Source organism: Plectropomus leopardus, chromosome 20, assembly GCF_008729295.1.
Source record: "Plectropomus leopardus isolate mb chromosome 20, YSFRI_Pleo_2.0, whole genome shotgun sequence".
In the NCBI taxonomy this organism is placed as follows: domain Eukaryota; kingdom Metazoa; phylum Chordata; class Actinopteri; order Perciformes; family Serranidae; genus Plectropomus; species Plectropomus leopardus.
Genome location: NC_056482.1, coordinates 25,042,273 through 25,066,476, shown reverse-complemented (window position 1 = coordinate 25,066,476; position 24,204 = coordinate 25,042,273). Strand labels below are relative to the sequence as shown.

The window sequence follows — 24,204 nt, the reverse complement described above, 5'->3', positions numbered from 1 at the left end:
GTTTCACATACTAGAGGCAAACTCACTCATGTAATTTTCAAAATGGCTTCAGTGTTTTCACCATTATGCATGCATGCCCGAGTCAAATATTTACCTCAGAATCTCCTTGGTTATAAATCATAAAAGAGGAAATGTCCCTGATACAAAAGCAGCAGCAACAAACATTTCTCATTACAAAGAAATGCCACATAAACACTTTTGCATCCAAAGAAGCCTGCAGCTAACTCCAGTTTTCTCCAGGCTTTAAATGACACTATTTCCCCTCTGCAGTTAAACCTGTTTTAAGATAATACTGTTTAAACAAAGCTTTGTTTTTCTTCTGCACAGCACACGAGGCTCCTATCGCACAATATTAGACTTCAAGTCCAGTTCACACGTCACATTCAAAAAGCGTCTGATGAAATGAAAAAGTGCGCCCTGGGTGATAATTAAATACACCCAACATCAAAGAAACCTGACAGGAGAACTAAGTCAGCTGTACATTTATTGGTTTTTATTATTATTTTTTTTCTTCAAAGGCTGAAAATACAATTTCATACAATTAATCCTTTGAAACCTGAGAAAATTGTCTAGATTTCTCTCAAAGACTAGGAAAAAGGCAACTAGCAACTCAGATGGCTAAAATATTAGCCAGAAATTAGTAAAAAGTTCCAAGAAAATTACCTGAAAAAACTTTTACTTTAGTTTACTTCTTTTTTTCTTTTCTTTTTTTTATTTTATTTTAATAATCTTCCCCCTTTGTACAACTAATTTCCGGGCCATTTTTTGGTCACCTTTTACTAATCACAATTTGTGGGACATTACTTGCCAAGATGGTCCTTTTTTAAAAATTATTTTTTAATAAATCACTCAGTTTCCTCAGGTTTCACAGGGTTAAATAGCTTGTGAAAGGCATTTGGGCACACCACAAATTATGCCTATCCATGTTTCGCAGGGCTGGTACAGCTGCTCCTCAGCTCCAGTGATACAAGAGAAAGTTTTCCTCAAATAACAGACAACTAGGAGTCAAACTGGTTACTTAAGTTGACACTAAAATCACCACTTATTTACACAAGTTTTAGGAGACAACAACAACAGCTGTGAGCCTCCTGCTTTCCTTCATCACATCACCAATATCATGAGATCCATGAGTGAAATTCATGACCAGCTTGCCTCTTCGCCGGTCGGCCAAAACTCAGAGCCCAGATAACAAGCGGCCTGGATGATGCAGCTGAGCGCAACAACACGGTAACAGTTATCGACATGTAGAAAAGGGTGTGATCACATTCCACAGCAACACAACTGCATTTAAAAACTCTTCTTTTTGGAGTTTTTTTTTGTCTGCACATGTGCACACAGATCCTGGCTGTCTCTCCCAGATCACCCTGCAGCCTGTCACATGCAAAAGTCGGCTCCGGAAAGTGCAAATTAACCAAACAAACATCCTGCTGAGCTCCTTACCTCTCAGTGGCTCCTCAGCTGATTCAACAGTGTGAGATCCAGAGGGAGATACAAGCCGTCCAGAGCAGCTGACCAGCAGCCCTGCATCTACACCCACAGACCGACCGGCTGACTGACTGACTGAGTGTCGGAGTGACGGAGCGAGCGAGTGGGAGGCTGGATCACTGGATGACTGACTGCCATTCAGCTGGAGGCAGCAGAGCGGAGAGCCACTCCCCTCAGCGACCACCTGACTCGCTGCCTGGCTGCAGGGACAGATGGATGACTGGTTTAATGGCTCTGACTTGCTGACTGTCTCGGAGGTCGACCTGCTGACTGGATTCCTGTCACAACTGAATGGAGGACTAAGAAACTGACTACACCCACAAAAAAACTAAGTTAACCCTTTGAGACCAGAAGCAACATTGCTTTTCTTGTGCTGCTTTCAGAATTATTTAAAACTCTATTTAAAAATTTGTGGATTTAGAAAATTATTTTTAAAAAGCGAGGGGAAAATTTCTAGGGTGGAAAAAAAGTTAAAAAGCAAGGGAAAAACCATATTCAAAAATATTGGTGTGACTTCTTCCAAAAACCTGGGCAATGAGCAACTAGGCAAGAAATGTTCAACAAATTGCAGGAAAATTGTGGATTTAAAACATAATTTTCAAAAATGTAAGGTAAAAAAAGCTGTTGCTGGTTTACAGCTACTAAACAATAAACTAATCAAAGTCTGTCAGAAAAATTAAAGTGCTGCCTACAATTTTCAACCAGTAGCTGACTGGTTGCCAGTCGGCTAACTGGTTAGCTGACTGGTTAACTGGATTGTTACCTACTGAGGTCCAGATGTGGTTTTGAGGTTTTCTATCTTTGTGCTTTTTTTCTTTTCCTTGTCTGCTAAATTCTGCTTCTCTCCGTCTCTGTTCCTCTGGCTTCATGAGAGGGTGGGGCCGAGCTACTGTAACACACACACACACACACACACACACACACACACACAGAGCCTTATCAGTTAGTAAATGCAGACCAGCCTCAGGTGTGTGTGTGTGTGTGTGTGTGTGTGTGTGTGTAGCTAGCAGTAGTAAAACAGGAAGTAGGTAAGAAAAGATAAAGACAGCCCCAGGTAAATTCTTGAATGGAGGAAGTGCATTTTTATTTTATGCGTCAATTCTACTCCACTACTTCAGAATGAATTGTGAATTAATTAAAATTGAAACATAAAACGTACGGGGAAAATAGTTTGTCCGTCTGTCTGTATGGGTGCCACTTTTTGTCCTGGCAATGCAGGACACCTTAAAGTGTAAAGCAAGATCAGTGATTTCTTTCTAAACACTTTATAAATGTTAGAAAACACTTGTCAAAAAAACGTGAAAAGAGAACTGTGTTGAAATTAATTGTTTTTCACAATTTCTGTGTCTATTGCATCTCCTGGCTGATTTCACTATTACATCACAGTTTGAGTGAATATTTTTTAAGGATTATGTTAGATTTCATTAAATTATTGTTTATGTATCCAGCACTGTTTCTATAAAAGTCCTGTATATTCTTATTCTTCCTGATTTGAATTATGGTTGTGTAATTTTTACAGTGTTTTTTAAGTTCTTGTGTGACTGCTTATGTGTTTAGACAACATTTAACAAGAAAATTACAATTCATTGGCTCCGCCCACAGATATTTACCACAGCCAATGAGATTATTACTGCTTCCACAGCAGAGATACAATCTGCTTGTCCGTGTCACAGTCTTGTCTGAGCGACATCGTAGCAGCCGTGTGTCTTCGGCTGGCCGGCAGCCGTGACAGCTTCATTAGAAACGTCAATCATCCAAAGTGACGATAACACAATGAGACACCAGCAAAGCAGAGGGAGGGAGGGTGAAAGGATACAACGCTCTGAGCAAAACTCTGCCTCTCACTCTTTCTTCCTTCTCCTCTCCTTCCTTCACACTTCAGTTAACCAGAAACTCACAAGCTTTAAGTTAATATTTAAATTTAAAATACAATAAATTTCAGTCGTCCCTCCTCAGAAAGCATTACTCAGTCTGACTTTGTGTAAGATAAATTATAAAAAAGTGTGTATTGTGCCGATATGGTTGGAAACGCTTAAATAATTAAAAAGAAAATATCTCCTGTCCCTTTCAGCTGGTTTGGAGTCGACATGTGTCCAGGCGCTGAAGCATCATGCAGCTCGTGTTGGTGACCTTTAGGCCTTTAAAGGCCACCGTACCACAACACCTACAGTTACCATGACAAAACAAGATCTATCGCCGGCTCTGCGAGGAAACACTGACAGCAGGAGACAATATTCTGTTATATCAGAATCTTTTCTTTCCTCTCCGTTGTTTTTTTTCTTGTGATTGACAGCAGACCTGAACTGGATGTTCAGAAAAGACAATTTCTCTCCTTATGCAGAATTTTCTGTCCTGTGGTGGCTTATGATTATTTATCCAGACGGAGCCTCGTCCCCTAAAACTACATTTACATACAACTACTATAAAACAGCAAATATGTTTTAAAGGAAATGTACTGCAGAAAAAAATATGTTTTTTTATTAATATAATGAGGAAAGGTATCCTAAGTAACATACTGGGCAAGTTGCAAAAATGTTGATACTGAGCGCAATCTTCTAAAATATGCTATCAATTTAAAATGACTACAGCATTTTCTAAATCTTTTATTACAGTCATTTAACTGAAATCAAGATCTTCCCCTAACCTTAACCTAAGTGCATTATTTCTTTAACCTAAGACGAAAGTCTGGATGCAAAGGTCCTGAACTTTGTGCGTCCACCGTTCTCCACAACCACCGTCCGAAATAGGGATTTTTTAATTCTAAGCCGACACACCGATGTTATTCATTCCCCCCTTTGGGCAAAGGACATAAATAAGCTACATCATAAGAAAAATAAGTGAACTGTTTAAGAGTAATTCAGGCCTTCACCTGTGAATCAGCACAGATTCATCCATACAAATTTATGAAAAGATCGAGCTGTACTTGACTCAGAATTATGGCGGTTGAATCGGATTTGGCTGTTCACTATGTTGACTTCAACTATGAAAGTTACAGTCAGCCCACAAGTGATTCAGAAAAGCAGAAAACACCTCAAACCACATCTCAGCTAGTTTATCTTTTCTCATCGTGCACAAAGCTCCTCACAAAAAAACAAACATTTATCGCCATTATTAACTTTTCATTTGTCAAAAAGTCTGCACAGTAAAAAGCATAATTCACTGAAACAGCGGCGATCTGGTCTGTGTGTCACTGAGGGAATATTATTAGGGCCAAAATGGCAGCGTCAGCGGGACAGTGACGTCACTCCATGTCGCAGATAGTTTGGTCTTTCATTGTGTTCCACATGATTTGTTTAATAGGAAAATGCAGCGAGTCCAGGCAGAGGCATGAAGGGCCGCTGGAGCAAACAATGGATTCACTGGGACAACACGACTGCTCACATCACCGAGGTGGAATATATTTTATTTACTCTACGCTACGGAAAGAAAAATATTCCACCAAATCAGCATCAACAGTGGCATCAAACTCTGCCCCCGAGAGCAGCAGAGACGCTCGGAAAACAATCCCTCAACCCCCATTGGCTGAATGTCAAAAGGGCAACGAGGTTCAAACCGAATCGCATAAACATGCTCCGAGTCGGGGACAGCAATTCCCACAATTCCCAGTGAACCAGAGAGAAGTGCTGAAAAATTAATAGTGTTAATACATTGGATGGGTCTCACTAGTACAGAACAAGACACTGACACAGAGATGGAAATTAGTTCACGTAGAGTGCGAGCGCTCACACACACACTCCCACACACACACACACACACACACACACACGCACACACTCACGCGCGCGCACACACACACGCGCACACACACACACACGCACACACACACACACACACACAGCTGGCGACAGTTAAACAGGGTCCACTGGTCATACGACGGTAATCGCTGCCATCAATTTTGACAACAGAGCGTAATAGTGGAGTGTTGTGCATCTTTTTGTGTGTGTGTGTGTGTGTGTGTGTGTGTGTAACCATACTACATAACTGCTGATAGTAAAAAGCTAACAGCCTGACACAGGACATAAAAAAACTCGACCTGCTGAAAAGACATCTCCTCTCGTCCTCATCTGCCTGTTAGAGTTTACCTCTCACTTTCAGACGTGTAGCAAAATACACATAGTTCTCACATTTAACCCTTAAAAACCTGAGAAAATCTTCTTGATTTAGTTCAAAATGTGGAAGAGCGATGAGCAACTTAACAAAAAATTGCCTAAAAATTGAAAAAGAAAATTACTGGGGGAGAAAGCAAAAATAAAAAAATTAAAAAATAAAAATTTACCTCACACTTCCAGACGTGTGGCAAAACACACATATTTTTCACATTCAACCCTTTAAACCAGAGCAAATGTTCTTTATCTTTCTTTTTTGTGTGGTAATTTTCTTGTGTATTTCCCTAATTTCTTACTAATTTTTTGGTCATTTTTTCTCAAGTTGCGTGTTGCCTTCTTCCTGTGTTTTTGAAAGAAATTAAGCCACTTCCAGGTATCAATAGGTTAATCAACTTAAGAAAATATTTTAGAGTAATTATAATGACTGGGTTATAAAGTTTCAGGGCTAATAATATGTGCTCTTTATTCTCTTGTTGTTACTGCATGGCGCTGCTACACCCCAATTTCTCAGTTTTGAGATCAATAAAGTATATCTATCTATCTATCTATACTCGGTGTATTGATCCTGATTACTGTAATTTCAGTTACTGTGAGTAAAGTACAACTCTGAAGAACGTTTGCGTTACTTGACTATTTTTATCCCATGCCACTTCTACTCCATAATTCTTCAGAGGGAAATATTGCACTTTTTACTTCACTACTATTATAAGATAACCACTTTATAAATTAAGATGTTTGTGCACAAACCACATGAAAGTGCAGCAGAGAAAAAAAATTAGTCGATTAATTCAAAAAACTGAGGTACTTCAAGCATCTGATCGGGATTGCGGGTTTTCCCGGGCACATCTGAGTGGTTGGAGGCCCTAAAGTTGACCTAAAATACACTCGAGGAATTTTATATTATATCTCATCTGGCCTGGGAACGCCTCGGGGTCCACAGGAGGAGTATTTGTCTCGAGTATTGCTCAGGCTCTGCCCCTGTGACCCAGCCCCAGATAAGCTGATGAAAATGAGCAGCTTTGCTCTTTAATGAAGTCTATTGACGGTTTCAGAATACTGCACGGCTCCTTCATTAAATGAGCATTATGACCCAATCATTTTCAGTCCACCTGACAGGTGCTTTCGCTGCTCGCATTAGGTGTCTGTCTCCATCCTCGCTGTTTCTCGTTGTTTTACCACAGCGTGACGAACACCAAGTTTCACTGCAGCATCTTGTTTGTCTCACGTTTTGAGGAGAGAAAATTACTTCCTTTTTTTCATCAGTATTTAAATGTGCATGCAGCAGGTAGGTAGGTATATAAAACTGTATTAGTAACTGTATATGATTACTATAAGCAAATTATTTAACCCTTAGAAATTGGAGCAAATTGTCTTGATTCTTTCAAAAACATGAGGGGGAGGGCAATGAGTATCTTAACAATGAATAAATGTGCAAGAAAATTACCTGAAAATTAGATCTAAATAAACTGCCAAAATCTGAGGATGTCTTCTTGATTCAGCTCAGCTCATCTGCAGCAGCACCAGCAGAAGTCTCAGGTGGAAAATAATGGCTCAGTCATGCAGTTTCTACTGCAGACCAGTTAAAAACACTGACAGAGTGTCTTCTCCTGTTTAAAACCGTTTATCCAGGGACAGACACTCAGCAGAACACAACAACAGAGCCTTTCTCCTGAGAGCTCCACAGCTTGTAAGTGAAAGGTCATCAGTTCAAACCCCAATGCTACTTACAAACAGGAGAAAAAGCAGGAATAACTCCTTTCTTGTGTTAAGAAAACTTTTAACATAAGAAATGCAACAATCCCTCCAACACCAGAAATTACATTTACAATTACAATCAGAAATTAATGATTTGATAAGTACGTATGACACCACTAAAGCGCAACACACACCTGTTACGTTAAGTTTTTTTTAATCTTTTATGAGTTCTTTTCATGAGTTCTTTTTTCCACCCTCAGCTGCAGTTTAAATTGCGGGATGAATAATTGGCCTGGCTTTTATCACAGTATTAATGTATAACAGGGTATTTAGAAATCCGAAAGGTATGTTTTTCAATACCATCTTTCTATTAAACTCACGGCATGCGGTGCACAGCACGCACCACCAGAGCTCAGTCTCTAGTTGCTACTGGTGGAACAGGCGGCTGAGCTGAAAAAAACAGTGACACCTAGCAGTAGAGGGAGAAGTTACAGGACTGTAAACAGCAGGCAGCCTGCATGCAGAGAGACTGTGAGGAATAACGGCATGTTTTGGGTTTTTTTGTTTACATCTTTGTGAATTAAAGATTTATTTTGAGCAAATCGCTGATGATTATTGGAACAGTCAATTTACTAACTGGATTATTTGCAAGAGCAACTAAAACGGTTTGGGCGAGTTTTATTTTGTTAAGTTTGAATGTTTTATGATGAGTTAATGAGGCACTTAAGCCTCGTCAGTCTTCCATGACCCGAGAGTAAGTTTAATTCATAAGGTGTAACGTTGTATTTCTCTGCTTTATAAGGAAAATGGGTGAAAGAATATTACTTTTCTTAGAATTTTGTGGGTTTCTTTTGTGTTTTTATTAGTCTAAAAAGCTGAAAGTTAGCCGTCTGGAGGGAGATCACGCCGGAGCTAGAAATTTTTGGTAAATGAACATTGCTAATAACAACCACATACAATTCCAACCCAATCACTTCGGTTCCGACAGAAACATCTCACCAAAGAGCGGAAAGACTGACATTAATTAATTTTAAACACTTTGGTGACTTTACCTCTATGAGGGTTGATATTTCTTTGATTCATATGAAAAGACAGACACTAATATTGACGTTACAAACACTTGGTTACCTCACCACTGCAATTGGACATCCTACATGAGACCAACACACTGAGTCCAAACAAAACAGCTTCTCTCAAACCGAGAAGAACAGGTATGAATTGTCGAGGCGTGCCGTGGCAAAATGTGACTCAGCGAGCGCTCACAGCCAGCACAATGGAGACCATTATGGCTCGACTGCTGATCATAATGTCATAATGTCACAGACTGTGGCGATGTCGGCGAGTCAGCAGAAATGGAAGTCGCTGATGTAATGACTACAATCCAGTTTAGATTAACGTTGCAGCCCCATTCAACAGGAAATCAATTCATGAAGATGAATGACACACTTATTGTATGGGACAGTTTGTGAGAACAAAAAAAATCAAATCATTCAAATAAAAAAAAAATGCTTTTATTTGACTATTAATGAGCTAAAATTAACCATGTTTAAAGACTTTCATTCCAAAGTAAGAAAAGAGTTATTTGAGAGAAAAAACAAAACTAGAAATATACTACTGTGTGCCGTTATCCTCAACATTTCTGATGAATTTAGCACTTAAGCACAAATCAGAAATGCGGTCAGCAATTGCTCAGGTTCATCCCTTAATAACTAAACTAATACAGTTTTAGTTACATTACAAGCTCCATCTGATCAGTAAGAAAACTCTCTTCAGGATTGATAAGAAGTTTTTAAGATAAGGGTGCACCCACAGCCAAGTGTTTTACTTCTGTCCACCAACAGAGGATTTTTGGACGGGGTTTTAATTCACATTCATGTGGCACAGTTAAGCTGCAATTCCATCAAAAGCTTTTGGCATTGCAACCAAAAGTAACACCTACAAACATGCATCTAGACTCTAGAACTGCTTAGCATTTCAACCGCAGACAGTACTCTTAATTACCCCAATGTCACAATGTTTCGGGTAAAGTTTGGTTAGGCTACGGCACAGAAACAACTTGGTTAAGGTTCGGGAATGATTTTGGCTGTGTTTTAAGCCTCCTGCAGACTGTGGGATTTTAGTATTCCAGTAAGTTTAGTGCAGCTACACTCTGCGACACGGATATTAATAATCATGGGTGCAACATCAAGTTTGATGTGTGCAGACTGTATGATGCCAACCCCTACTGAATTGCTACGGGCTACAACTTACGTATGTTGACGTCAATATGCGAACACAAAAAGTTGTCAGGTTGGACGGTTATTAAATCATTGGTCAAAAAGACAACATGAGACCTTTCACTTAGGAAGGAAAAAACACAGAAGGTGAAGAAGGAGAAGAGACAGAGGATGAAGAGAGAAAAGAGCAAGCTGACGACACTGCAGTTTAAAAATGTATGAGTCTCCAGCCTCCAGCAGATTGCCTGAACATGTGTGTGTGTGTGTGTGTGTGTGTGTGTGTGTGTGTGTGTAAGCATTTAACTGTCATAATGAAGAACAGATGTATAGGGGACAGCTCAGAAGGAGGCAAACATAAGTGTTTTGAATATTTTCTCTTGTATACATTTTGCACTATGCGTGTATATTTTCGGCCCAGTTGCCAGAGGAAAATGTGAAGCATTGTATGTTTCTGCAAACCATTCTGCAAACTTATTTTATGAGCTGACTCTGTCAGGAGGGGGGTGGAGGGGATGGTGGATGAAATGATGCTGAGGCAAGACACCTGCCAAGCTGCACACCAAGGCCAACAAACAACAAAAATTGTTCGTTTTTAGCGAGTCATTACTGTGTCATCACTAAAAGTGTATGTATTTTAGCAACCAATCTTTTTATTTCCCACCTGAGAATAGTGCCACAAAAAGCAGTTATTTTGTACTGCAACATGTGTCTTGCAAAAATGATTCGTGAAAATCCGTGCTTTTTGAAAATGACTCCTTCAAAAAGCAGGTATTTCAAGCCAAAACATGATCTTTTCCTCGCCAAGTGTTTTTTGTACCTAAACCTAATCACCACAGAGTTGTTGTAAAGAAACATAAAATTCTACAATATTCACAAAATAATAACCTTTCGATGTTTGCATTAACATACAGTGACAAAAACATTTCTGGTGATTGTTTTAATATATTTTTAAATAATTATGTATTTGTATGTTTTAAACACCTTGTTTTTCCTCTATGTTTTATTACTATATTAATATTTGTAAGTTCTGTTTTAATAGTAAGCTTGTTTTTACTTTTGCTTCTTGTATCTGCTTTAATCTGTCTTGTGAAGCACTTTGTCACATCTGTTTTGAAAAGTGCTGACTGTGGAAAAGGACTGAGTTGTCTTGCATTATCTGCTGCGTTTGTGTGATTTTTCAGAGGATTTTATTGTTTCTCGTATTTCACAAACTCCCTGCTGATGCTATTTATGTAAGTGACAGAAAAAGAGACGCCTCTGTTTGACCTTTAATAAAGTCACATCAGCTGAAGCTCAGTGTACAAGTCATGAGTCCCCAAATGAGGAGGAGGAGGAGGAGGAGGAGGAGAAAACAACACAGCAGAGGAGGGCAAAAGATACAGAGAAGGAGAATGGGAGGAGGAACAGGGGGAGAAGGAGTCTGAGCAAGAAAAGAGGAAAGATGAAAAGATGTAAGAGGAGGGAAAGAGGAAGAAGGGAGCTGGAGGAATATATATTCCTCAGTTTACTTAATCAGAGATCCACACTCCCGGAGTGCAGAGCATACTCTGGGCACAGACGGAGCAGCAGAACGCCAGGTGCAGTGAAAAGTATTTCGAAAAGTCGAAATAGACTATTTCTCAGAATAACGGCTATCTCATTTTAATGTTGTCCATCATTTTTTGACACAGCTCTAGATGAAACCAGCTGCATTCCCATGAAAATCGTAAACGCCGTGGTGCAGCGCTGGGTCTTAAAGTTTGCTTTCACTCGCCTCTACAACAGCTGCTCCTCTAACCTAATCGACTGATCTGATCTGATAGCTCTAAATGAACTGATCACAAACTAATTAGTCAATTCTTCACCCCACGACAAAATATAATATTTTCTTACATTTAGACTACTATATATTTTTAAGCAAATAATATGTGGCTGCTAATACTTAGATGCCATTCAGACTACGGTCTAATCACAAATCTCTGACTCAGACAGATTACTTTGCAGCACCACAAATCCACACTGACTCAAACTTGCGTCCACAAGCTGAGACCTGGCGTGAAGTTTGATCGTATCCTCTGAATGCCGAGCTGGAAACGACCATATACCCAGTATTCTGTTCTATGTTTGTTTCATAAATGAGGGCCTTAAAAAAGCTATAAATGTGATTTGATCTGCCAGTTTAAAATCACGCCCTCATTACAACAATTAAAAGCATAAATCATTCAACATGTTAAAATGGAGAGTCGACACCTCGTCTGCGTCCTCTGAGATAGCGAGAAGAGAGCGCAGTGGGAGGGATGGCAGCAGCAGATGTGGCATCGTGACCAGTAACTCTTTTGCACTTGGAAAACAACTCCACACCTCTCCTCCTCCTCCTCCTCGTTTTCTCTCCTTTCTTCACCTTCTCTCTCCTCCTGCCTCCGTCACCAGGCAACTAGCCTTTCCTCCCTCTCTCTGCTTTTTCTCTTTTTTCTCTCATCTTCATCACTCCCTCTTTTCTCACGCATTAAACCTCCCTCCATCCCTTTCTGTGTCTTATACGCATGGTTTACACTCAGAACTGACTCCATAAAAAGCAACAGACATCTCAGTTACACCTTAATGTTCTGCACATCACACGAAAAAAAAAAAAACAGAAAGACTCAATGTGCTGCTATGCTGCTCACAACGTCAGTGTGGCGGCTCTAACCTGGTAACAAGGACCCCGAAATTTAAAAAAAAAAAAGTTCTGCGATGGAAAAGTCTTCGTTTGATAAAATAGAAAAAAGGAAAATGGGTTTGAGAATATACCGTCTGTTAACATTTTGTGTGCTTTGTATTGAGTCGACTGAAGAAAACCTGCAGAATGGAGAAAACTCACTGATTGGCGATGCACGAAGGCGGGTGTGCCACACACCAAAACCATCATTTACCATACACCCCTGTCCTAATTTGGACTTTCCAATGCTCTGATTTATTAGAAATATTTGGATCATGAGTCAGAGCCACCACTGGAATCTAAATCCACAAATGCTATAAAACTAATAATATTAATGTAGCCTAATCTCTATGTGCAACTGTGCAGAAATACCACGTTTAAACTGAATTTACAGACATGCAATAAATGCAGAATTCAAATATCAGTGTTATGAATGAAGCTTCGAAGCGTTTTTTCTATTCAGTGCAGGCCTTACTCTCCCTTTTTTCCCTCATCTCTCTTTCTCTCTGTGCTCTCGTTCCCTTGTTCTCCTCTCATTCATCCCTGCCTGTTCCCTCTTTCCTCTCTCTTACTCAGCTCTCTTTGGGTTCGCTTGTTTTCAAACTAGCACAGTTTTTCCCTTGAAGCCGTCCCTATGATGAGCCGTGCAGGGACTTCTGACGTACATCAAGCACGCTCCTCACAGCGAGCGAGGGGAGATGAGGGATCGACACGAGCAACATGAAAACCTCTAAACCCTCAGAACTTTAAAAAGGAGAAGACGTCTGACACGGTTGATCTCCAATAAAAATTTAAAAGGGAGCTTTTATCAGGGAGTTTTACGGTTGAATACAAATAAAATTTCTGAGGCGTATAACCACAAATAGCCAGCTGTTGGATTATTGAGGCAGGTAGAGCATTTTATGATTTTATAATAAATAGTTATTATCTCATTCAGGATTCATTTAATGAAGTGAGTCTGTGATTTTTAATTTGGTATGATGGTCAGGTTTGACAGCAGTATGTGGGCATGAAACATGGTTGAAATCAGCATATGAAGACATTTTATTGAATCATAATATAAAGCATAATGTAAATAAAGGAAAAATCATGTTCCATGTTTCATTATTTAAACAAAAACCCTAGTATATGGTTGGACCATGTATGAAACGCTATAAGGCTTTTAAATTGAAAAGACTGCTTTTAATTTGAAGTGGCAGCACTCACTCGGGAATGGGCTTTCATGAAGTCATACATTTTTAGTCTATGGCATTTTCAATTTCATAATTTGGCCAAGCAGCTACTACAGACTTCTCTCTACTCAAAGCCTGCATAAATCACACAAAAGACTTTAAACGCATTATTGTCCTCACAACTTATTTTTTATCTTGAAATATTTAGATCCATATCTACCTCAATAGCACAGCCTCATACACGCACCCTGGATCACATTCACCCAAAGGGCGAAGATATAACATTTGGGAATAAAACAACATGCGCAAACACATTTCTGCGACTACAGTACATCTACTGCTGCTGGTTAAATTCATTATTAATAAACTGCGATTAGTTTCTAATCTGCGGCCTCCTTTTACAGCAGAGAAACTGACAAATAAACACTCCTCAAAAACAGTCAATTATCACTAAAACATGCTCAGTTCATGCTGTACACTGATCTATCAGAGGACTAATGAGAGGCCTGTCATAAGTTCCCAAAGCACATCTAAAAGGAATAAATAAAAACTGTTTTGCCTGATTAAGTGATGCAAGACCTAAAGTGAAGCAGAAACACAAAGCAAATACTCAAAATCCTCATGCTTGACATATAAATGATGAATAATTTATGCAATAGTCTCTGTTAAATTTCTGTTAATCAACATCTTCAACAATCAACTAATTTGCACATAATTATTTAGTTCTTTATATTCTATTTTTCATTTAATATTTTTATATCGCTTCTATAATGTTATGTTACACCTTATGGTAATTGAAGTTATTATTTTTATTCTTCCTAAATTCTAACTGTTCTGTACCAAAACACCAAGTGAAATTCCTTCTATGTGCAAAACCTGATTCTGATTCTGATATTTTAAGTGTTATTGATCACCCAAATAAAAAAAGGGGAAAAAAAAGAAAAGGAATCTTTGCAGCTCAGGCTTTTTAGGGAACTGAACCTCCAACCTGGTGTTAGCACCTTGCTCAAGGAAGTGAAATTTTAATCCCCACGTTCGTGTATTGCTTCGAGTAACTGGACTTGCACACCCTGCTAGTGTTAACGCCTTCATTTGGGAGGCAACCGTGACAATCAATGCATTTACACGATGTCAGAAAAAGTCAAATTATTTTGACAAACAAGGCAAAGCATAAGCAAGAGGGGCTTCTTGCAGAGGCAAAATAACTTGAAGAGCCAAACAATAACACTGAACTAAGGCCAAACAACACATACAAACAATTACACAGCAAAAATCACAATTACAACCCATACCAATTCCAGTAAATACAATTCAAAGAATATAAGCACTAAACACAGAAATAATAGTACTAATAATAGAATTAAACACAATCAAGACAGAATAAATTAAAATATGAATTAAAAGACAAACTAAAGTAGATTTATTAAAATAATCTGGAATCTGGTACAATCCATGGCACCACTAGTGAATGTTTTAGTAAACTTTTTACTCGGCATAAAGCTCTCCAAGTATCACCGTCACGGTACCACCCACTTCCTGTTTGGAGCTACAATCGCATTGATTTTAAACTACTGATTTTACATCCACTTGGTCTCATACCATCACAGGTAAGCTTGTTACTAATCATGGATGTATGTGCATGCTACTTTCATGTTTGTGACTACCTAACAAGCTGAAACAAAAATACTGCATGGAAGTCAAAACTTTATATTTTGGAGATTCATCTGCGTACCACAAAAGGGAGATTGTGTACATCAGCTGTACACGAATCATAGTTTGGGAACCAGTACGCTTTCACATCCCAGCAACATTACTTCAGTTCTCTAGAGAATTAAACCTCCAATCTGGAAGTGATAAAATATTCTGTGTTGTGCTGATTCTGCTGTGTTCTGATTAAGCTCCACAGATATTACTGTCCTATGCATTTGCATCTAATTTCTTCTACGCAAATTCTAGCCAATGGAGAAAGTCCAGTTAAAACTCAGAGCCAGTTCTTGATGAAGTGATATTTTACATTTTGTGCCCATTTTCTTCCACCAGGCTCATTTACTTCTGAAAATATGAATCCAGCTCTGCAGAAATGTCCCTCTGTAGGGCTAAAACAGAAACCTTTTCCTCCTACGGTGTGGCGAGGAACAGTAAAAAAAAAAAAGAAAAAAGGATGGTACCAAATCACAAAATGTCAAGGCAGCAGTGTAATAGAGGATCACTCTGCCCTCGCCCGACTCCTGTCTGTCAAAGTGTAGAGAGTGGCAAGGAAAAAAAATAAATATTGTGCAGAGAAATCTAAATGTCAAGGTTTCCCCCAGAACCAGAGGACATTACAAATGCTGCACAGATGCCCACACCTCTGCAATTGATTGATGCAAAAGCATTTACAAAAAAAAACATTTTACTATTTGTCAGGCGACAGAAAGAAAAAGAGACTGAATCATTTTCATCTTGCAAATTTCCAGGGGCAAATAGCAGAATCTACTCCATGAAAAACAGACAGAAGCAAAGAGAGAATGAATGAAAGATGGAAAAGAGACAAACAAGCACAGACTGTGTTTGGTCCCATGGTGCGTTCTTGGCAATGATATATAGATCTCATTACTTTTCAGCTTATTAATTCATGCTCAGTTCATCTAAAACTGATCTCCGTCCCTGGCTCCCTTGTTGATCAGATGCTTTCATCCCTCTATCAAGAATTTAATAACATTTTCAGTTACACAGATTATTAATCAACACAGCAACATACAACCTGTTACATACACACAGAAGTTCGGCTTCAAAGACCAGCCCAGTGTGACCACTCAGTCAGCACGCTGTGCACAGTTAAGACCAGCTAATTTCAGAGCTCGATTCGGGCATTTAATTTCAATAAACCTATTTTATTCATACAGACTGTGATATAGACCAAATTGCAATCATAACTGTTTTATTTACAATAACTTCAGGGTAGAAAACTGCCCCGTCATGAACACCAAAACAGCCCTTACCAGCAGGGATTTGAGGCCGTTATATCAAAAACACCAGACTTTTTTCATTTTAATCACTGAGAGGCTGAGCTGCTGGTCTGCCGCTGCCTCCATCTGCTGTTATGGAAGGTAAAGAGGAGCAAATATTCAAATATAGTATACATTTATTAGATTTTGTTTTTTTTAGGTGGCTAAAGTATGTTTTGCTACGGCAACGTTGACAGCAGGACTTAGCTTAGCTTCCATGCCGGTGTTGTGGGACTAACATGTTTACATGTATTTTAAAACACAATAATTCGACTTTTCTAATATCATGTAAACGTACTGAACGACTTCCATCCACTCACCAACTACATACCAAGATTATGATTAAGACTGAAAGACTTGTGCAACTTATGGCAATTTGATAGATAATTTATTTTCTCAATTATTTTTAAATTTATTTTTAGCAGTAAGAGAGTTGTAGAAATGCCAACCAAAATTTCCTCAAGCCCATAGCAGGCCCATCAAATGTCCTAATTTGTTTGACAAACAGTCAAAAACCCAAAGATATTCAGTTAACTTGAATGTAACAATGAGGTTAAGCAGTAAATGCTCACACTCATTTTTTTGTCATTTCTTCTTGAAAATTTAATTTAAACACTATTTTTCAAGAGCAGGGTGTCTCACTCAGAGAATACTGTAGTTTACAATTCTCGTCTTTCTGCTCAATTTTATTAGCTGTTAAATATCAAATAATTACTTTTTAATTATTCATAAAAAGAAAATAAAACTCGCTCAGTATGACAGCTTCACGTACGCAGTTGCATTTGTGTCCTGATGTCTGATTTGATGTCAAAGACAAACAGCATCTATCTATCACAGACGCCTCAGAGGACAGTGCGCCTGTGCTGTTTATAAATCACAAGTATTAAAACAGCACTACACTGCGAGGAGTTCCCCGTCATGACAAGCTGTAATCCACGGTATTTATGAGTGAGGATAAAAGTGGCAGCTGAGGGGAGAGAATGTGCTGCCGAGCTGATTTACTGTCCCAAAGAACAGCCTTCATTATCGATCCTGCATTATACAAAAAGTAGTTCCAACCGAGCAATCTGACTGGTCAACAAGACGTTTAGATCAAATCTGCACGACAGCACACCTTCCTCATCACTGAAAATATTACTCCGCCACTTATTTTAAGCACTGCACTTGCAAAAACTCCAGAATTGCGAAAATGTTCATCAGTTGGGTGTTGAGGAGCATTTAACCCTTGTGTTGTCCTTAAATCTTTCACTGACAAAATATGTTTGTTATACTTATGTACACAAGGTCTATTGGCCCTAAATTCCAAAATAAAGGGAAAAATATGTGCTCACAACTAAAGGTGTAACACAGTCAAACCAAGCGGGGTCATTTTGACCTCAGAGGACAAAAGGTGCAGTATCGTATGTACTGATAACACATAATGAAAAGATAATCTAAAAGACAAACTAAAATAGATGAACTAAAAATAGACAACATCACATAAAAGCAAGTCTACAAAAATAGGTTTTAATTAGTGATTTTAAGAAGTGGCTGATTTCTGCAAGCCTCATCTCTTTAACTGCTTTGCATTCTGCTTTGCACTCGCGTACTGCTGCACATCTGTAAGATGCTGTATTTTCCTTGAGTTTATGCATTTTATATCCTCTATTTTTACGCTTATTTTATTTATAATGTCAGTGGGTTTTATTTTATTAATTTTATGTTATGCATTCTGTGCACTAAATTTTTATCCTTATTTAACTTACTTTTACTGAAAGGTGCTATACAAATAATGATGATGATTATTATTATTATTATTATTATTATCATCATCATCATCTCCTCAGTCAGGTTGTTATCAAATATGTTTACCAACAGGTTATTACAATTCAGAAATATCGAGGATATCACTGAACCAACAAAAGCTTTTGGAAATTTTGCATTAACTTTGCTCAACAGTTTTATTCCATGTGTTGAACTTCTGAGTGTCCGTACAGTTGTCACCATAAATCGTTTAAATCTCTCCATTCCTCACCTCCTCTCCTGCTTATCCGACTGCGAATTATCCAAACCGACCGGCTGAACCGTGCGAGACACTTGAGATCAAATCGTTAACCTGAATGTGTCACACCACCTCCATCCTCACACCAAAGCACAACCACTACAGGGAGATGAAAACGATGATTACAAATACAGCTGCAGCTCATTTTCATGTCAGTAATGTTTTGTGTAACGTGCATATTAATAATGACAAAAACAGTTCAAAAACTAAAGATATTTAGTCTACTTTACCAAAGTTTGAATTTAAGCAGAATATCTTCACTAGGGGGTTGACGGATGCTGGTTTTTTAGGGCCTATAGAGACACCTATTATTAGTACTTAATGAGACCGATAACAGATATCTGGAAGGGATATGAATTTACAATAAAAATGTAAATCTCTCTGTCAGTACTTAGAGTTTGGAATATTACAAACTTTAATGAAAAACTTTGTTTAAATGCTTTTAAAACTGAAATGTTCAACATCATATACAGCAAGATCCCATCAACTTCTTTATTCATAAAGTCAACTGAAAATTACACTAATTATACTAAATTACTCTGCAACAACCAAGTTGGAAGAACAACTTCCCAGAACACAACCAGTTTGATGTTTGTGGAAAAGCAGAAAAACTGTTTGTTTGCTGCTCATCAGGGAGTGTAGTCGGTTCATCAGAGTTTTTGTACCGAAATCCACGGCTTTCTGCTGCTGATGACAGCAGTGAGAATTTAGCAAAAGATGTTGCAGCTGGAAAAACACACAAAACGATGAGCTGAAAGACGCTATCAAGCTCTGCAGATCCGAGGGGAGCAGCAGTGTTGCCGAAGTCTGGCGATTCATCACTACAGGCGACCCCATTCACATACATGTAGTCATGTGATCCATTCATAACGGGCTATAAAGGATATTGATCCTTGCTGCTTCAGTGTGGGTTGAAAATGCCAGCTATAATTCGGTGCCTTTGAGAAGCGCTGTCTCCGGGGAACTCGTCACAGTCTGGTTCTTTGGCTCCAACCGGCTCTCGAGCCTCAACTCAACCAGACTGTGGCTGCCAAGAAACATTTCTGTCACTAAAACTCAATTCTGCCGACAGCCAATCAGGGGAGGCACACACGCCGCGCTCGCCTTGGAGTGCTACTGCAGTCGGGCTCTCGCTATCAGGTGGCAATCTTATCTATGCATTAATCATCTTAGGAAGGCTGAATCCTGCTGGTTCTGGTCAATACGCTGCAGGTGGGTGGCAGGAGGCGGAGGAGGCGGTGACAGAAACAGAGAAAGACAGAGAGGACGAAGAAAAGGGCACTCTGGTTAGGGAGAGCCGTCCCAGAGTTAAAAGGTCACCGAGAATCATCACAGCAACACATCCGACCTGTATTCTCACAGGCTGCGATTCTCTCCGGATCAACCTCAAAAGTACAACTGGATTTTCAGGCATCGCCATGGAAACTGCTGATCCGCCTCATGAAAACTAAATTACAATGGCAAGAAAGGTCCACAGGCCTGAGTGTGTGCAAACAGTTTGACTGCGACTCCAGGTTATTGTTATCTCAGTCAGATTGCTATCAATCAGAGACCCTCTGCAGGAAGAGGAGGTGGCAGGCAGAGCAGGGAGGAGGAGGAGGAGGAGGAGGAGGAGGAGGACCTGAGGGGTCGCTCAGAGAAAAAGAAAATCTGCGGTATGAAATTCTGTTCATATCTAAAGACTTTCTCGAAACAATGCAAATGCAATAATCATTTTATTCTACCTACAACTTGCAAAGCAGACTTTAGGCCTGCCTTAAAATTAGTTATGCTTTTTTTGACTGTATCATTTAATAATAATGAAAGATCTTTTAATTTTTTTTCTTCAATTTTAATAACAATGGGTTAGCTTCACTATCTTTACAATAAACGGCCAAATTAACCGTTTGGTAGAGCATGTTTTCAAAAAAATATTTGACGCAATTTAGACATGTTTTACTGATGAATGATGCTACATAAGGACAATAAAAACTGCTTTTTTAAAACATTTTATTGTGTCCTGCTCTAATGTCAGTGTGTCTTTTGCTGGATGGACAAAAACAAAACAAAGCTAAACATCAATTTCCGCTATGTTTTCAGGAATAAAATGTTCTATAAATCAGGCTATGAGTGATATATCTGCTATATCTCCTCTGTAACCTCAGAATATAGACAGAATTAACAATTAATGCCATTTTTTTTAACCATATGTCTTCCATTAGGTTGCATTTCAAAACAGTTTTGAAGTCCATATTAACAAGGTAAAGCGAGTCCTGCAGATTGTCCTGATTAGGATTTAAATGACAGCATTTGTTGACTGATGCATTTAGCAGCGCTGTAGTTAATGTCTTCAGCAAAGTTTAATCAACCGGTTTTTGGTGATTCATGCACTCCAAAATAGTGCTTTGGTGGCTTTGGCAATGCAGACTCTCGCTGACATCTGTCTGATTAGCTGCATCTGTGTGCTCGGCGCGTGGGTGGCAGCAATTTCAAGACTGTTTAGGGACCCCAATATGTAGAAATAATTAAAAGTAATAGGAAAAAAAATATATTCATGCAATAAACCAAGTGGTTTTGCCCAAATCTCAGAGGACACAAATGCATCAGGCACAGCTGCAGACAGTGACAGAGACATGAGAGAAGTAAAACATTTGTCACCGTGCATCTGCTGCAGCCACAAATCTCCTGCTTTTGCTTATTTTTTTGTTGATTAAATCATCTTTTCATGTAATTTCAACAAATGAATAGCGATTTTCAGGAAGCCAAGGCCGTCGGTGTACAATAATACCAGCAGAACAACCCCACGAGCCAAAGGTAATCTGTAATTTCCATTATGAGTCCATCAGTGAGGCATCAACCTTGGACTGATACTGGAGACGTGAAACAATAAAGCAGCCAACAGCTCAGGGGACACCGAGTGCATTACCAAACCAATAAAGGCTGCTTCCACTAATTACCTCTGCTCCTTCCATCTTTGTTTACAAACTGATTTATGAGTCAACAAATACCCCGAATCTGCCTATGGGACGGAGGCAGATGCTCATTACTGTCACAGGAGCAGAGGAGCTTCTCATGGGTGGGAATCTGAAATATTATGTGTCATTCAGCGAGACACCTCGCTGAGCAGTTTACGGTAAAAACCGCAGCAAGCAAGTCAGAAAATCTCATAGAGAGATGTGTTTCTATGGCATTACCAGGCTGGGTGCATGTGTACCCTACCGAGGTTTAACCACATGCAAATCAGGACAAGCAAAGTCGAGACAATGTGCTCCAAACAGAAAACATTCGTCCCTCACACCTCTGCTAACAGCCAAAGCAGCAGGACGCAATGTAAATGTAAACAAATAAACGACAGCTACAAACACCCAGGTGTCTTCATTCAGCAAATTTCATCCTCAAAAACTAAATCAGTTTGATCAAATTAGCTGTGCAGTTTGAAATACATTTGATGTAATGTTCCACAGGTGTTATTTTGACCTCATATTAGCATTTCTACTGGGCACAGGCCCAGGGGCCCCAAGTGTCAGGGCCACCCTGGCCTTCACCTGCAAAATTTCACTGAAATTAACAGGTACCAACCTGAAGGAGAGTCAAAATGACCACAATGAGATGCAAAATGTCAACAAAGCAACATATAAAACAATCAAAAGATACAAAATGGCTTCAAATTATTTCAACTGTCTTGTTTCAAGATACAAAACTGACTCAAAGAGACTACAAGAAGACACAAAACAACCACTAATAGACACAACACAGCAAGACTACAAAGCAACACAAAAATTATTTCAAAGAGACAAAAAAAAAACAAAACAAGAAGAGACACAAAATAACCACAAGAAGGTAAAAATGGCTACAAAGAGACACAAAACAACTACAAGGAGACCACTAGTGCATTCTGCAACAGGAAAGAGTCAAAAACAAATTGTTGCCACAAAGCTGGAAACACTTTCATCTAAAATATAATTGCATGTTGTAATAATTTCCCTGCATTGGGACTAAGGTGCACAAACCAGACTAGAGGTCAACCAATATTGGTTTTTCAGGGCCGCTGCCGGTTATAAGTAATTAATGAGACTGATAACCGATATATGAAAGTGATATGCATTAACAATAAAAGTGAAAATCTTTCTGTAAATGTTTTGAATTTAGAATATAACAAACTCCAACACAAAACTTTGTTTAAATGCTTTAAGCGAGTCAAAACTCAAAACTGTCCAAAGCACATACAGCAAGTTCCCTGCACCTTGTTTTATGAAATCAAAGAAAATTTAAACAAAAATCTATTAATAAAAACAGCTTCTTGATGTTTTTTTAAAGTAAGAGTTCCTCCCATGCTCACACTGTCTTTGCACTTTTTAATTGATTAATTTTATCAGCAATTGTTAAAATAAAACACTGATACAGATAACCGACAAACTGCCAGATATCGGCCCTAAATATTGTCCAGGCCGATAATCTGTCAATCCCTAAACCAAACCAACAACAACAAAAAAAAATCTCCCCAAACCAAATTTAAACAAGGATGTCCACAAACTTGACCTGACAAATTTCACTTATGAGATGTCACACCTCATTTTTTGTAACAATTTATCCAAATTTCATTGGCATACACTCCAACAAGTCTTGCCAGGTGCATGCACACACGCACACCCACGCGCTCAAACTGCAAACACGTCAGATCACGTACACACACACACACACACACACACACACACACACACAGACACACACACACACAAAGAGTAATTTGCCTAAACGGATCTGAGGTGCAGCGCTTTGCATGCTCAGAAATGACTGTGGCTTTGGAGGCTGCAGACACTTTGCTCCTCAGCTGCTCCTCCAGCAGCAGCCCTGCGCCGGGCTATGACTCATACCGCCTGCTCTCCACCGATGCTGGAAAGTAACACGAAAAAGCACCAAAAAACAACCAACAAATCTGCACCCCGAGCCCGGAGCATGATCGAGAAACGTGTCTTTCTCGTGTCTTTGCTTCTTACCTTTCTTTGACGTGATAGAAACAAACTCAGATCCTCCTCGCAGGTGTCTGCTGCTGCTGCTGCTGCTGCTGCCTGGCCAGTTCGTCTCCTCCTCCTCCTCCGAGACGTCGCATCTCTCCCACAGTCCGGATGGAGAGAAAAATCCGCGCGGAGATCACCGAAGCTGCCCGGAGCTCGACGTGGCGGCTCTGTGAAGTGTTTGTTGGGGTGCAGCGTGCAGAGAGCTCGGGCGAAGCTGCGAGTGCGACCAGTCTGATGGATGTCGCTCGGCTTCCTCGAGGGGTGGAGGTTTGACGCTCCTGACGCGTTCAGGGACTCCTCGGAAAGTCGGATTTCGAAGAGGTCAAACCGGCGATTATTTGCCTCCAATGAAGTACTTTTTGTTTCATAATTTTATCCTGAGTGTTATTTAACGAGCACAGATTTTCTTGCCATAAATGTTAAATTTGGAACAATCGCATTTTTTTAATCAAAGGGACAGTTCACCTCAGAGGTGTCCAAAGTTTTTTGAATGGGCGCCAGATTAAACCATGTGAAAAAAAAAATTGAGGGGCCAGGTGCTTCTCACATTGCAAAAAAGTTCAAGTTAATTGTAAAAAAAATTAAATAAATAAAAACCGATAATAATAATACATTTTCAAAAAGTAAAAAAAAAAAAATCACATCTAAGTTAGACATAAGTATTCACCGCTCCTGAAAGTGGTGGCCCTCGCCTGTCCACTCTGTTATGCTTCTTTCTTTGTTTATTTGCATGTTTATTGTATCTTTATGAAAACACACTAGTTCTGCCCATGTCGCTCCAACTTGGTGCATTTCTACAAACTCTGTTAACATCCTGCCATGAGTGAG

At 39.3% G+C, this 24,204-nt stretch overlaps 1 protein-coding gene across 2 annotated transcripts in view; it reads right to left on the bottom strand.

Annotated features, from left to right (window-relative positions):
• LOC121959969 (ras-related protein Rab-27B-like) overlaps positions 1-23,616 on the bottom strand; it is a 49,706-nt gene extending 26,090 nt beyond the window's left edge. Inside the window, exon 1 of one of the 2 annotated variants that reach the window (XM_042509536.1) lies at positions 23,356-23,616. The gene's annotated coding sequence lies outside the window, so the exon portion shown is untranslated. Of the gene's footprint in view, positions 1-1,440; positions 1,527-23,355 lie in introns of those variants that run through there. The other variant, XM_042509537.1, reaches the window with a different exon arrangement.
• Positions 23,617-24,204: the final 588 nt, after the last annotated feature.